This window comes from Amphimedon queenslandica, unplaced genomic scaffold (genome assembly GCF_000090795.2).
Source record: "Amphimedon queenslandica unplaced genomic scaffold, v1.1 AMPQUscaffold_13270, whole genome shotgun sequence".
Taxonomy (NCBI): Eukaryota; Metazoa; Porifera; class Demospongiae; order Haplosclerida; family Niphatidae; genus Amphimedon; species Amphimedon queenslandica.
The window spans coordinates 54,895-69,023 of record NW_003546494.1 but is presented as its reverse complement, the minus strand read 5'-3'; positions in this window follow the sequence as shown (position 1 = coordinate 69,023).

Genomic DNA, 14,129 nt, shown 5'->3' with positions numbered 1-14,129 from the left:
TAAGAGCAGGGAGATGGTGAGGCAGTAAAAGCCGGAAGTTCGAAAAGCAATGAGTGCAGGGAGTTTGTGTCGCAGTAAAAGCAAGCAGATGGTGGGCTAGTGGGAGCAGGGAGATAGTGGGGTGGCAAAATCTGGGAGTTGGTGTGGCAGTGAGAGCAGAAAGATATAGCAGAGAGGGCATGGAGATGGTGACGCATTTAGAGCAGGGAAAAGGTATGGCAAGGAGAGGATGGAGTTGTTGCGGCAGTGAGAGGAGGGAGATGGTGTGGCAATGAGTGCTGGAAGATTGTGTGGCAGTAAGAGCACTGACATATTCATGGGCGTAGGCAGACTAGGAAAGGTCGAGCAAGGAGAAAATGGTAAGCGTGAAGCGTGCTGAAATTTTGGCCACACCCCTTTTGCCGCCCAAAATATGGAGATTTTGCACTATCTAACATGCATCATGCATGCAATTATTATTGTTTTATTGTAATCAGGTATGGTGGCTTTGAAAAGACAGTTAACAAAAAAATGAGGAAACTCAACTCTGAGGATGAGGACAATAATCACTGGATGTTTTTGTGAGAGACAGCAAACTTGATGACTACTTAGTTTAAGCAGTCCCAGAGCTTGGAAGACAAATCTCTTTCTATATGTAAAAGATATATGTGCAAACAGCATGAAAGATTGACGTTTGCTCGCTATTTCAATAATTAACTTGGGCGTCACTAAATAATTAACTTGTTATCACAATTCATAACTTGAATAAAATGGCTGCTGCTAAAGTTCTGGCTCTCTCAGCTTCTTCCTCACTCCTCAGGCTGAGTAACAGTCACAGACTGACAGTAAAGTTCCAGTGTCCAATTACAACTGTGGTAATGAAAGTCTGACAGTCTCACACACAGTGATACACTCAGTCTTGCCCAAGCTTCTGCCCTTGCCCACAGGTCAGCTCACAGTCAGGTCGGGCATTGCCCCTATATGTCCGACCCTGCCTACGCCTATGGACAAATTGCGGCAATGAGAGCATGGAGATGGTGTGGCAATGAGAACTGTGACATGGTATGGCATAGAGAGCTACGAGATGGTGTGGCAGAGACAACGGAGAGTTGGTATGGCAGTGAGACGGTGTGGCATTGAGAGAAGGGAGATGATGTGGCAGTGAGAGTAGTGAGATGGTGAGGCAGTGAAAGCAGATAGTTGGTGTGGCAGTGAAAGCAAGGAGATGGTGCGGCTGTGGGAGCAGAGAGATAGTGGGGCAGCGAGAACAAGGAAATGGTGTGGTAGTAAAGGCAAGGAGATAGTGTGGCAGTGAAAACAGTGAAATAGTGTGGCAGTGAGAGCAGGAAGATGGTGTGGCAATCACAGCAGGGAGATGGTGTGGCAATGAGTGCAGGGAGAATGTGTCGCAATGAGAGTAGAAAATGGTGTGGCTGTGGTGGCAGGGAAATGGTGTGGCTGTGAGAGTAATGAGACGGTGAGGCTGTGAGATCAGCAAGTTGGTGAGGCAATGAGAAAATGGAGTTGGTCTGCAAGTTAAAGCAATGAGATTCTGATGCGATTAGAGGGAGATGGTGTGGCAGTGAAACCAGGGAGATATTGTGGCAGTGCCAGAAGGCAGGTGTGACATTGAGAGCATGGATAAGATGGTGTGGCAGAAAAAGCAGTGAGATGGCGTGGCAGTGACAGCAGGGAGCTGGTGGGGCAGTGAGAAAAGAGAGTTGGGGAGGCAGTGAGAGCACGGAGACGGCATCACATTGAAAGCAGGAATACCGTATATCGGGTCTATTTCCATGCATGAAAAGTAATGAAAATATAAAATTCAATGATGAAAAAATTTGGAAGCCCTTATATTCCGAAAATATTTAACTTGCTATTAATTCCATGAAATACCTGGCCTGGTAAGTAAATCAAAGCATTGGCTGAATTCTCCACTTCTGAATGAACCATAGCAACACTTCTAACTGGCAAAGAAGGCTCGTTATAGACTTCAAATTTGACTAGAATGAAGCATTGGATAGTTATGAAGCGACATGTTTACAAAAATTACACAATACCACATATCTTCTTTTCCTTTTTATCTCATATTTTAGAATTTTTTATTATTTGTTATCGCAATAGATTGCTTTTTCCAAAATTATTAATGCATTGAAATATACCCAATATACGGTATGGTGTGACAACTAGAGAAGGGAGATGGTGTGGCAGTGAAAGCAAGGAGACGGTGGGGCTGTGGGAGCTGGAATATGGTGTGGCAGTGAAAGCAATCAGATGGTGAGGCAGTGAGAGCATCGAACCGGTGAGGCAATGAGAGATTTGAGTTAATGTGGCAGTGAAAGCAATAAGATTGTTATGCAGTAAGAGGAGGGAGATGGTGTGGCAGCAAGAACAGGGAGATTGTGAGGCAGTAGCAGCAGCCAGATTGTAGGGCATTGAGAGCAGGGAGATGACGGTGAGGGAGTGAGAGCAGGGAGATGGTGTGACAGTGAGAGCATGGAAATGGTGTGGCCATAAAAGCAAGGAGATGTTGAAACAGTTGGAGCAGGGAGATGGTGTAGCAGTGAGAGAAGGTAGATGGTGTGGCGGTGAGAGGAGGATGGTGTAGCAGTCAGAAGAGGGAGATGGTGTGGCAGTGAGAGCTGGGAGACATAGGCATAATTAAACCAGGGAAGCAAGGGCATTGCCCTGGCAAAACTGAGATGACCAAAAATTTAATTATCAAAAGGTTATTATAGTCAAGGGTTGTTAAAGTGCCACCTCTCCTTGTTTACTAAGTGCTGTACCCACCCCCAGTGTTAAATTTAGAAAAACAAGTTAAAATAAGATTTCGAACGACCAACGAAAATGCGAAATGAAAATCCTACTCGTGACGCAAATTCTACTCTACATTCTACTTTCAATGTCATTATGTAAGAATTACGGAAAACCTTGCAATGTAGAGTAGAATTTGCATCACGAGTAGGATTTTCATTTTGTATTTTCATTGGCTGTTCGGAATCCTACTTAAATTTGTTTTTTTTAATTTTTTATGTTCTTGTAGGTCTTGATTTATTATAATATTTATAATTCTTTAGTTGCCATTGTGATGCTTGTTCATTTTACACAAACAATAATTTTCTTTACTATTATTATCATTGTTATGACTTTACATCATTTATGAGAGACAGCATTGAATAGACATGCTGAAGGAATATCAATTATCCTGATGACAAGTGAAATTATTAGTAGTCTTGACAAAGGTCCTCGTTCAAGAAGCTGTGAGCTGAGAGTGTCCACCTTCCCTGCAATGTTGCAGCTATTCCTGTTCTTTGAAGCTGTTGTAATTCATATTATCATTGCATATCATACATCAATTAATTGTTTCTTTTTAAATAAAATAAAATCAGACACTTGATAAAACAGTAACATGTAATAAATTCTACAGGCGATAGCCTATATGTAGGATTGAGGTTGATTTGTCAAGATGGTGGCTGTTTTTATGATTTTCAAACACTTCAGCTCTTTTGTCTTATGTTATACAGCCTTATAAAAAGCTTAGATGAGCTCTCCTTTACTGAGCGATTCTCCTGGTACCTTTAAAGTGGACTGTAATGTAGCCGGAGCATTTCTGGAAAGCAGGCCCAAATTGAAATTTCTACAAAATTCTTCTGACTTTTTCTTCTTCTTTCATCTTTTATGCACCGTCTAATCTTTTAATCCAGAGAACTGCTCAATTTGCCTTTTACATCACTCCTCTGGGCTTGATTCAAGGACCACAAAGGTAGTTTTAAAAAGAAGCGAGGACATAGAAAAATTGGAAGACAAAATCCAGCTGCAGCCACTGCATGGGTTTGTGGTTTGACGCCATTTAAATTTATGGGCACGTGACCAGCATGAATATAATTAACCTAGCTGCAGAATCATAATTGAATATAATTTCTTGATTTAAGAAAATGGAAACAAGTAAATAAAAAACATTAAAAATGGGAAAATAGTAGCATTGAATGGGGAAAAATGTAAGAAGGTACTTGCAAACTAGTGTGGTAAGAAATCCTACACCACTGCATGAAGATTACTACCCAAAACACAGCAATTATCCTCACAGCCAACTATGATAGCTCTATATGAACTTTTATTTTTATGCAGTGCTGTAGGATTTCTTACAACACCAGTCCTTCTTGTTTCCTTACTTTCTTCCCCATTCAATCCTACTATTTTCCCATTTTTAATGTTTTTTATTTACTTGTATAGCATGGGTGGCAGCAGATAGCTGACCCGAGGCCGAGGGTGTTACTGGTTGGATAGCAGCCCAAGGCAAAGCCGAGGGCTGCTTTCAAACCAGTAACACACAAGACTGAGGCCAAGGGTCTGCTATCTGCCATAGAGCACTGTCACCCATTCTATATGCAATATGAAGTGTACTTGGTCAAGGATGGCTAGCCATCTGAAAAAGAATATACTCCAGCAAAGGCAGTAGCCATATTGAAGTTTACTGGGCATGTGCAGTAGAACAAGAAGACAGGTGGCTGTCTGCCAAGTCTGCTATTGAGATAGCAGACCTGGGCGCAGGTCTGCTATCATAATAGCATACCTGTTGCTGTGACAGGTCTGCTACAGCAACAGGTCTGCTATCACAAGTAGCAGACCTCGCGGCTCCTTTGATTTACGTCACTAGTATACTTTATGTAAGATTAATACCGTCTTTTAGCTGGAAACCTCCACTAAAGTCTTGCAGTAGTTGATGCCAAGCATAGCTTGGTAAAAAAATTGCTGCTTCAAGAGCTGCAGATCTGAGCACGCACGACCACACCCAAATTTTGGAGCACATGGCAAGCTTCTTTAATTAACAAAATGGCGGCATGTAGCTAAGATGGCTCATCCAGCAGTCACAGTATCACTTTTTCCTTACTTGAAGAATGATCTGATGGGTCAAGGACCTGTGCATAGACAGTTGGAGTAGATTATTGTAAGAATTATTCTTGTAGCACCAACAGATACTGAGATACACACCAACAACTGGATTGACAGGACTTGATGATGAAGATAAAAATAGGTGGCTGAACAAAACGGCCGGTTCGCCGATTTTTGACTTATCGCTTAGACAAGGTCTAGAGCCATGCTAGTTGTACCATTGGAGTCCTCTGGTCAAGATAAGGTTCTCTATAAAGTCTGGTAAGCATAGGAGCTCGTTTTCCAGGTATAGCAAGGCTGCAGAAGTTGTGGCAGCCATTTTTTTGGGGGGTGAGTCCTACTTAGTAATGCTACCGCATTACTAATAGTGAGTGAGTGTATCAAATTTACCGCCTGTAGTTACAAATGTGATGTAACTCTGCTTTCATTTGTAACACTCCCTGTGGATTTTTTTATATCCCTGTGGGTTGAGAGCCAAAATCTCTTAAATAAGGTATAAGAAACAACATTATTGTACAGGTATTATAAGCTGAAAGTCAACTGTCAATAAAGCTTGCTCTGGCTTATGTCCAGTGGCCCACAGGAACTGACAGCTGGTACAAAGTCAGAACAATTGTGAGTCTCCGGAGTGCATAAAACTGTAGATCGATTCATAGACCGTTAATTCATGTATGTAGAGTTTCACTGCTCTCCTTTTGTGTTCAAACCAATGGTTGACTAAGCCTCGATACTAAATGAGATGGCCGGGGAAAGTAAGATCAATACATGGCCCGTCAGCAAGCACAGTATCGACCTCTTCCAAATATGATAGCCTAAAAAGAGTAAGATTATGTCAACCTAAAGCCTGAATCAGTTGATAAAAGTACCTATTTCTCAGCCTCCTGTTCTCCATTGCCATCATTTTACCACAAGGTGTGGTGCTATTGAGGATGTGTATTGGCACACCTTTGGTATGCCGCCTCATTACTACACAAATATTTTGATAACACCCCGCTGTGGGATACATTGCATTTGTGTGACCTTGCCCTCGAACCTGCAGCCCTCAGGCTTCGTCATACTAATGAAATGTATCCCTAGAGGGGGTGTTATATGTTTACTTACAAATATTAATAACTCAGTCTAATTAGTCACTTCCGGTATTTTAGACTATACTAAAAGTTAAGAAATGAAAAAAAAAATAATAGTGAGAACATAAAAAAACATAGAACAGTATTTCAGAATCTAATCTGAAATGATAGGAACTTAGTCTGGTAAGTCACTCCTGGTACTTCAAACTCTACAATAAAACTGAGAAAAGAAAAAAATACTGAGAAGTGGGAGTTCATAGCACATCATTAATTTTTGAAACCAAACTTAAATAAACAATACTAAGTGAAATCAGATACTCTTTGTAAAAACTATACTACGAAACTGAGGAAAGACTGAACAGTGAGAAGTCAGTAAAACAAAAAAAGTCTTTTCAGAAACACACTTCAAATAATAAGTACTCAGTCAAGCAGTCCCTTCTGGTATTTTGAACTACTCACTATTTGTTTCTTCTGTCATTTTTATGGAAACTGAGAAAAAAACAAATAGTGAGAAGTCAGTAGTACATAAAACATTTTATAACCAAACTGAAATGATAAGAACTCAGTTGGATCACTCGCTTCTGGTATTTTAAAATATACTATGAAACTAAAAGGAAACAAAATTGGTGAGAACAGTTTTAGAATCAACCTTAAATCATAAGAATTCAGTCTAATTGGTCCCTTCTGTTATTTTAAACTATGCTATGGAAATGAGAAAGCAAGAAACATAATGAAGAAGGCTTAAAAGCGCTTGGAGAGCTCTCTGAAATGGAGCATTCTCAAAGACAAACACAATGAACACTAGCTGAGGTTGACTAGTCTCACATGGCCAGACCCACCCTCCATGCCTCTGGGATAGGTCTTGTAGACTGACCTTCATGAAGTTCTTCAAGGAAGTAAGGTGATAATAGGAATCCCAACATAGATAATGCAAAATCGTTCAATTTTTAATTGAGGGGTGTGTGCCCCCGTGTCTTGTAAAATGGCAGTGTAAAAGTGCTGTCTATGTTGTGAGGATGTTAGTGAAGGAACAATGAAATCTAAAAAAATAAAAGCCCTTGGAAATGCTGGAAAAGTAACAGTAAAATTAATGGGTGAACTAGCACTTCATTTTTTAACACAAAATTCATTCTTGGCACAAATGTTGACCAAACTAATTTTTGTTCCCATAAGTGCAGGGCAAAAGCAGAGACATTCGTAGCTTTTTGTGATATGGTAATAAATGAGGAGAAAGAGCTACAAGTGGCATCACTACAGCTTTTCAAAGTAATCAGGCACTAATCTCAATGAAGGACAGTCTGGACAGAGGAAGAGGAGCCTGCCTGAACCCATAACAGTTGACACTTGTGTAGATAAGGTTATACAGCAAGTAGGGTCTAATGCAGAGTCAACTGTACAACAACCGGAAACTCAGGAAGCGTCTGGCAACTCCAACACACCGTATGAGGAGACACGACAAACACCAAGTGTTTCAGTAAGTACATACTGTAAATCCTTAAATAGAAGCTGCATTCGAATAAATGCCGGGGTAGCAATACAATTTAACTATAAATATGTAACACTAGCCAAGGAGTGACTTAGTAGTCTAGAGGAAAATGCCTGAAGTTCCAGTAGTCAAAGGCATGAGGTCATGGCTTAAAATCCCACTTTGGGCCTAAGTTTTTTTAATTTTATATATATTTTTTCGAGGTCCAAATACCATTTAAGGAAATAGATGCTGGGGCTTTTATTTAAGGAAATACGGTAGCTACTATTCCGTAATAATGTATCTGCCATTATTTAAGATAGGTACAAAATAATGGCCTTCTGGAACTCGTAATTTCACAATCATTAGTTCAGGGAGATGGAATGTTATTTAATGATTAGCTAGGAAAAATTTAATGTCTTTCTCATCACATGGGTTATCTGAAATTTTGACTTCTACTACTATACTGCGGCGGGTTGCTATGATAGTAAGGAAAGAGATGAAGGACATATGTTGTGGTAGTCAGGATGCCATCATTTGTGATGCCAATGAAGTCATAAAGAACTTCAGGTGGGATTGATGATTTTACAGAAAATGCCTACTTGTGCTTCATTACTTCAGTTGATATTTTAGGGAAAGATGATAGTGAAAGGGTAATATTGTTGTGTGTCATTTCATCTATGATGCTAAAGAAAAGATATCGAAAGATGGCATTACTTTGGAGAGCTGTATCAGTTTTATTGTATGGAAATGGTTGCTCAAAAGAAGTACGTAAACATCACATTATTTTTGATACATACAACATAAATTTTGTTTCATAGGTTTACAACTGTTTGCAACCTTTAATGGTATCACTATCATACACTGGCACAAACAAGTTTATTTGAGGATCATGATATGAAGGTCTAGTTTTGAACTGAAAGGAAAATGCAAACTAAATGACTTTTAAAAAGTAAATCTGTAGAAATGATAAAGAACATTTTTGATGAATTAAACATCTACTTTGATAAATGATTAACCTGAGATGGAAGAGATGGCATATGCAGGATGGAATTTTGAGAATGATGAAGACAAAGATGAAGAAATCGAACAAGAAATTGTTATACAAGAATCGAGTGCTGGCAATAATTCCTTGCTTTTTTGCCATGATTTGAATACATTTCAGGCATTGTTGCTCCTGTACATATGTTAAATGAAATTGAAACAATTATCAACAGTCAAAATGATGGAAGTCTCATTACAAGTAAGATTAATACATAGAATGAAAATATGCATACGTAGATAATATTATCATAAACTTATTTTTGTCATGTTATATAGTTGGAAGCTCAGATGACATGAATGCATATGATGTCAATGTAGTGGTAGATTCTGAAGAAGAGGACTGTGAGGAAAAAGTTGACAGAGGTTTGAATACAAAACTGTCACAAAGAGCATGAGGCTACAGTAAAGGCTTGAGGCTACATTGTGTTATACAATTGACAAAGATCAGGCTAGCCCCATGACCAGCTTACAAAAGAATGAACAAAAGGCCTAATAAAATAAATGGATAAATCATAAATTCACATGGATATTATTTACATCAACATTACATGATATTACATAACATACAAGAACATGTACACTAATTTCATTAACCGTGAGATTACATCATGTCTCATGGGTCATTCACATACACAACATTGTCTCTCTGCTGCTGATGTGGCATAATAGCTTAAACAACTTCAGCAATTTTTGATAGCTTAGACAAGCATTTGTCATCCTGCCAGTATTGAATAGGGTCAACTTTCATTTCCAAACATGGCCCTTGTAATTACCATAGGTGTATTTACACCAGGGCATACCAGGCCAATGCCCTGGTAATTGTTGTTTGTCTTAAAATTAATTTTTTGCAATGAAACAGTGCACCTTCCATTTAATTATATTCATTTTCTGTATAAAATAACTTAAGTTAAACACGTGTGCAACGGCTGTCTCTGTTAGTCTGTAGTCATTGAGGTGTTAAATTATGTGTACAAGTTACAGCAGTCTCCGTTAGTCTGGAAGTCATTGAAGTGTTAATGAAGTGATGAAACGCAGTAATGGTACTGTCACTGCCAGTGCATTGTTTTGCAGTAGTTGTGGGTTTTAAAAAATGTGTAAAAGTGTTAATGACAACATAGAAGATCATGATGGTAAGTACTTGGTTGTTAAATAGATCATGATAATAGTGGGCAGAGCCTGGTATTAGTTATTCACGAACTAAATTTGGAAAGGTTTCTGAATCATTTCAACCAAGATGGTACCAACAGTGGTCTTGGATGGAGCATTTTGTTCAAATGAAACCTTTTTTTGTTTCGCCTGCCGCTTTTTTATGTAGCCATTGTTACCTCATTAGGATTAAAGGATTGAAAGCATGCTACAGGACAGAAAGGTATGCTGAACATTCCCACCAGCAGTAAGTCTCACACAGAAGCTATGGCATTGTGGCAGGAGTACAGGAGAAGAATGGCAATGGATGAATCAGTTAGCTGCCAACTTGATAGAGTAGGCTGAAAAACTGTGGTGGAAAATAGGAAATATTTGAGGATAGTAATGGAGGCAATTTTGTATTGCTGCCAAAAAGCAATTGCGTTACGTGGTCACAATGAAGGTGAAGAGTCCTTAAAGGTGAACAGTCCTTAAATCCAGGCAATTTTGTATCATTAATGACTCTTCTGTCACTCCATTCCCCTGTAGTTCACCGACTGTTACAGGAGTCCTTTAGCAGTGCGACATGATTGTCTCCAATGTTTCAAAATGATGCTAAATACTTAAGGGTTTTAGCAGATGAGACGAAGGACATCAACAAACGAGAACTGCTGTCCATTGCTTTCAGGTACGTTAAAGGCGGGAAAACAATGCAGAGATTTGTTGGAAACACTTTAACAACGCATCTAACAGTGAAATCCCTTGCTCATTATATCACATCAAAAATGAGTCAATTGGAGCTTAACAGACTATTTGGTGTCACAGTGTTATGATGGTGTGTTACTCATGTCAGGCTGTAATGCAGGAGTTCAAAAGCTCATTTAAGAAAGGAATCCTCAGGCACTTCATGTTCACTGCTGTGCTCACCAATTAAAATTAGTGTTAGTGGACATTTGTAACAATGTTCAGTAGCAGCAGATTTTTTGTCACTCTTCAGACTCTCTATGTATTTCTCCTCTCTTCTAAAACTCATGAGCTATTCCTTTCCAACCAGCAGGCCTCTGGAGGCAGAGAGATCAGATTAAAGAAGCTGTCCAATACAAGGTGGTCGTGTTGTATTGATTCCATAACAACCTTTCATACCACTCACTCTGCTATAATAAGAACACTGGAAGACAAAGCAGATGGTAATGACTGAGAAAAAGCAGTTGAGACTAGTGAAATTATTTCTGGAGTACAGTCTTTGCTGTTTATAGTTGCTTTAACGATCTGAAATAAATTTTCAGTGTATCTGGGAATCTTTCTGATTTGCTACAATCTCAGTCAATAGTCTCAGCTTCTGCCACTTGTGTTATTCAGTCAACCATTGATACCTTTAAGGGACTTAGATGTGATGATTGATGGGAGCTTATATGGCAAGAAATTTGTTCATTTGCAAAACATAACATTGAACCAAATTCTCTATTACGTTGTCGTTGCCAAAAACATGCTCCTTCCAGGCTCAGCAATTTTGTCGTAACTTCTGAAACCCTTGGTTCCAATGACAATGTTGGTCCTACTTTATCATTAAGTGAGATCTACAAAACCTCAGTATATTTTGCCACATTAGATGTAATTGTAGCTGAAATGAATGAATCATAATACCCTTAGTAGTCTGAAGGCAGTCAACATTCTTCACCCAAAATTAGATTCCTTCCTTTCTGTTCCTAAACTGGAGCTGCTTATGAAACACTATTGTGTATGCCTTCCTTCACTTGATAACATAGAGAATAAGATTACCACATTCAAAAATTATCTGCAAAGAAATCCGGTTTCGAAATTGGACAGTTCTGACTGTTTACATCATAATTATACATCAGTGTATAAGTCAAGCTAGAGCTGCTTTTCCACTTCTTAGTACATGCTATCAAATTGCAATGACACTTGGAACATCAACTGCCTCTGTTTAATGGAATTTTTCCAGTCTTCGTCGTCTGAAAACCTATCTTCGTTCGACAATGACATAGCAGCAATTGGACAACCTTAGCCTTCTCTATGTGGAAAGGGAAATGTCATCTAAACTCTGTGACAAGCCCTATGATTTAGTTGCAATGTTTGCACCGAAGCATAGAAACTCAAGATTGGTAAATTTTGATCATATTATCTAGTCATTTAGAACTAGTTTCAGATTAGACTATTATAGAATAATGATTATTATTAAGATCTATGATATTAAAAGTGATAGTTCTGTAACTAATTTTTATATTATAGTTTTAATATGCCCTGGTTCCCACAGTATCATAGATACGCCTTTGGTAATTACCTATTCATTTCATCAAAATTATCATCAGTTTCTCCATTTGCTCCATTTTTGTCCTCTGTAAAACTGAATAACTGCTTTTCTGGCTCAGGGCTCCCCTCTCTCACCATTAGAATGAGATTATCACTAACCCTTCTCTCACTGAACATAGTCACTAAGGGTGCTCTAACCTCTCCATTCCCTGCTTAAATCATGTTTTATCTTCTCATTTGATGTACACCACTGAGTTTTGAAGGGTAACTATTATAAAAATATCTTTTAACATCATTATGACATAAAACTATCTAAAATCACTTCTTAAGAGTACATAATCTACAGAGAGTGTCTATAAGAGTTGAAACAACACTGTGTAGTCTTTTTTGTGCATCTTTGGGCTTTTCCGCATACTGGATGTGGCCGAGTAGGACAAAAATGGCTGCCGAGTTTGCTAAACAAGATTTACTGGCAGCTTTGGTGCCTCTGCAATATCAGTAATGTATATCATACTTCAGCAGCATTATAAAGTTTACTAATAATAATGTCTAAAGCTTTTTCATGTGTTTTCCACTATTTTTCATGGTAACTTCTACACATGTTTTTAATACGTACACCCACCCTTTTGGTTTCACATGACTTAGTTCTATGCAGTGCTGTTTTGGCTATTATAGTACAGTTAGATACTCTGTAGATTATGTACATCTTTACAATTTACTACAAATTTTGAGTGTGGTCACATGATGATGCAGAAGGGGGCATAAGACAGTATGGATTTGAATGTTTCTGCTGATGCTGGTATTTGATCACAAATGAGGTATTACACATTATCAATATGAGCCAGAGGATACTTGATCAGTCATCATGTGATGGGGCCTCAGTAATGACTTAACAAAGAAGGTGCACTACTACTATCCACGCAATGTCATAGAATCCTTCCACTTGTCAAAGTATGAAATGGTGTGCCCTGGATACAATATGGTGACCACATTTCAAAGTTACAAAATGGCTACTGCTATGGCATGGCTCTTATTCTGATTCAATCAGTGGTATAGAGATATGGCTTCCCAAAGTTGTTACAGTTGCACTTTATCAAAACTGAAATTTTATCAAAATAGTACATACAGTATATCTTTACATTTAATACCAAATTTGCCCATAAAACAATTAAGCAAGGTAATTTACAGACATTTCTTTCGTTGTCCACCATGTAAACAAAGCCAATGTCAATGGAAAGAAATTACAATGACTCAATTACATAGATTTAGACTATTCTTGACATAACTAATCATAACTCTGCACTAGATGTGTGAAATGACATGGGACAAAGACAAAAAAGGAAATAAAAACTAGGCTTTATTAAGGAAAGCATAAATCTCAATTTTCAATTGTGGAGCATTTAGCCTGGTTTTCAAAATTTGGGTGAGAAATAATGAATACATACAGATAATATAAATACATGCTATAAATATTAAGCCACTCCTGACTCCTAACAATACATCACTCATGGATACATGAGATGGAAGTGTAAAAATATGTATTTCAATGAATAGGTAAAAAAGTTACACTCATCTTTTTAAAAAGTTCAATTATTTTGTTAAAGTTACACTTAAGATGTGACCCAGTTTCCTTGAACTTTCTATATTCTTGCAGTCTTTACTTCTTATTGAAGAGGTGATGATGGTGGAGAGAGAGTTGGTGGAGATGGTGTCATCCACTCCATGTCTTGACTACCTGTAGGTTGTATGTATGGATGAAGCTCATCTTGGCAAAGAAAGTGTCATCTATTGCATGTGAATTGTTTCTTGATCTTCGCTGATGGATCCTGATAATGTATGCCTTTAAAGCTATTCGTTTATAACTCACTGATGCATAGGCACGAATATAGTCGCGCACCGACAACCTTAATGAGGTACTGTTTCAAATGCAGACTGGACAGACTTGCCCCAACCAAAAAGTTTGTAGAGTAGAAAATTTTTAGTGGACTGTAGCAGACCCACACAGACAGCAAAGAACCTGCACTGGCCTCTGTAGAATATCTATGAATGTAGAATATGGGATTATTATCATGCAGTGACACATGGTACAACGTGGAGGAGAATGGCAAAGCCAGTTTGTACAAAAGTTCAGGACAATTTGTCACAAGCCAGAGTTAAAAAACTATTAACTAATGAAGATGTACCACTTTGTCATGTTCCCCCCATGCAGACTAGTCCTGGAGAGGTGTACGTTTATTTCCCATGTAAAATTGAGGAATCACATATTATACATAATGTACAAGCAAAAA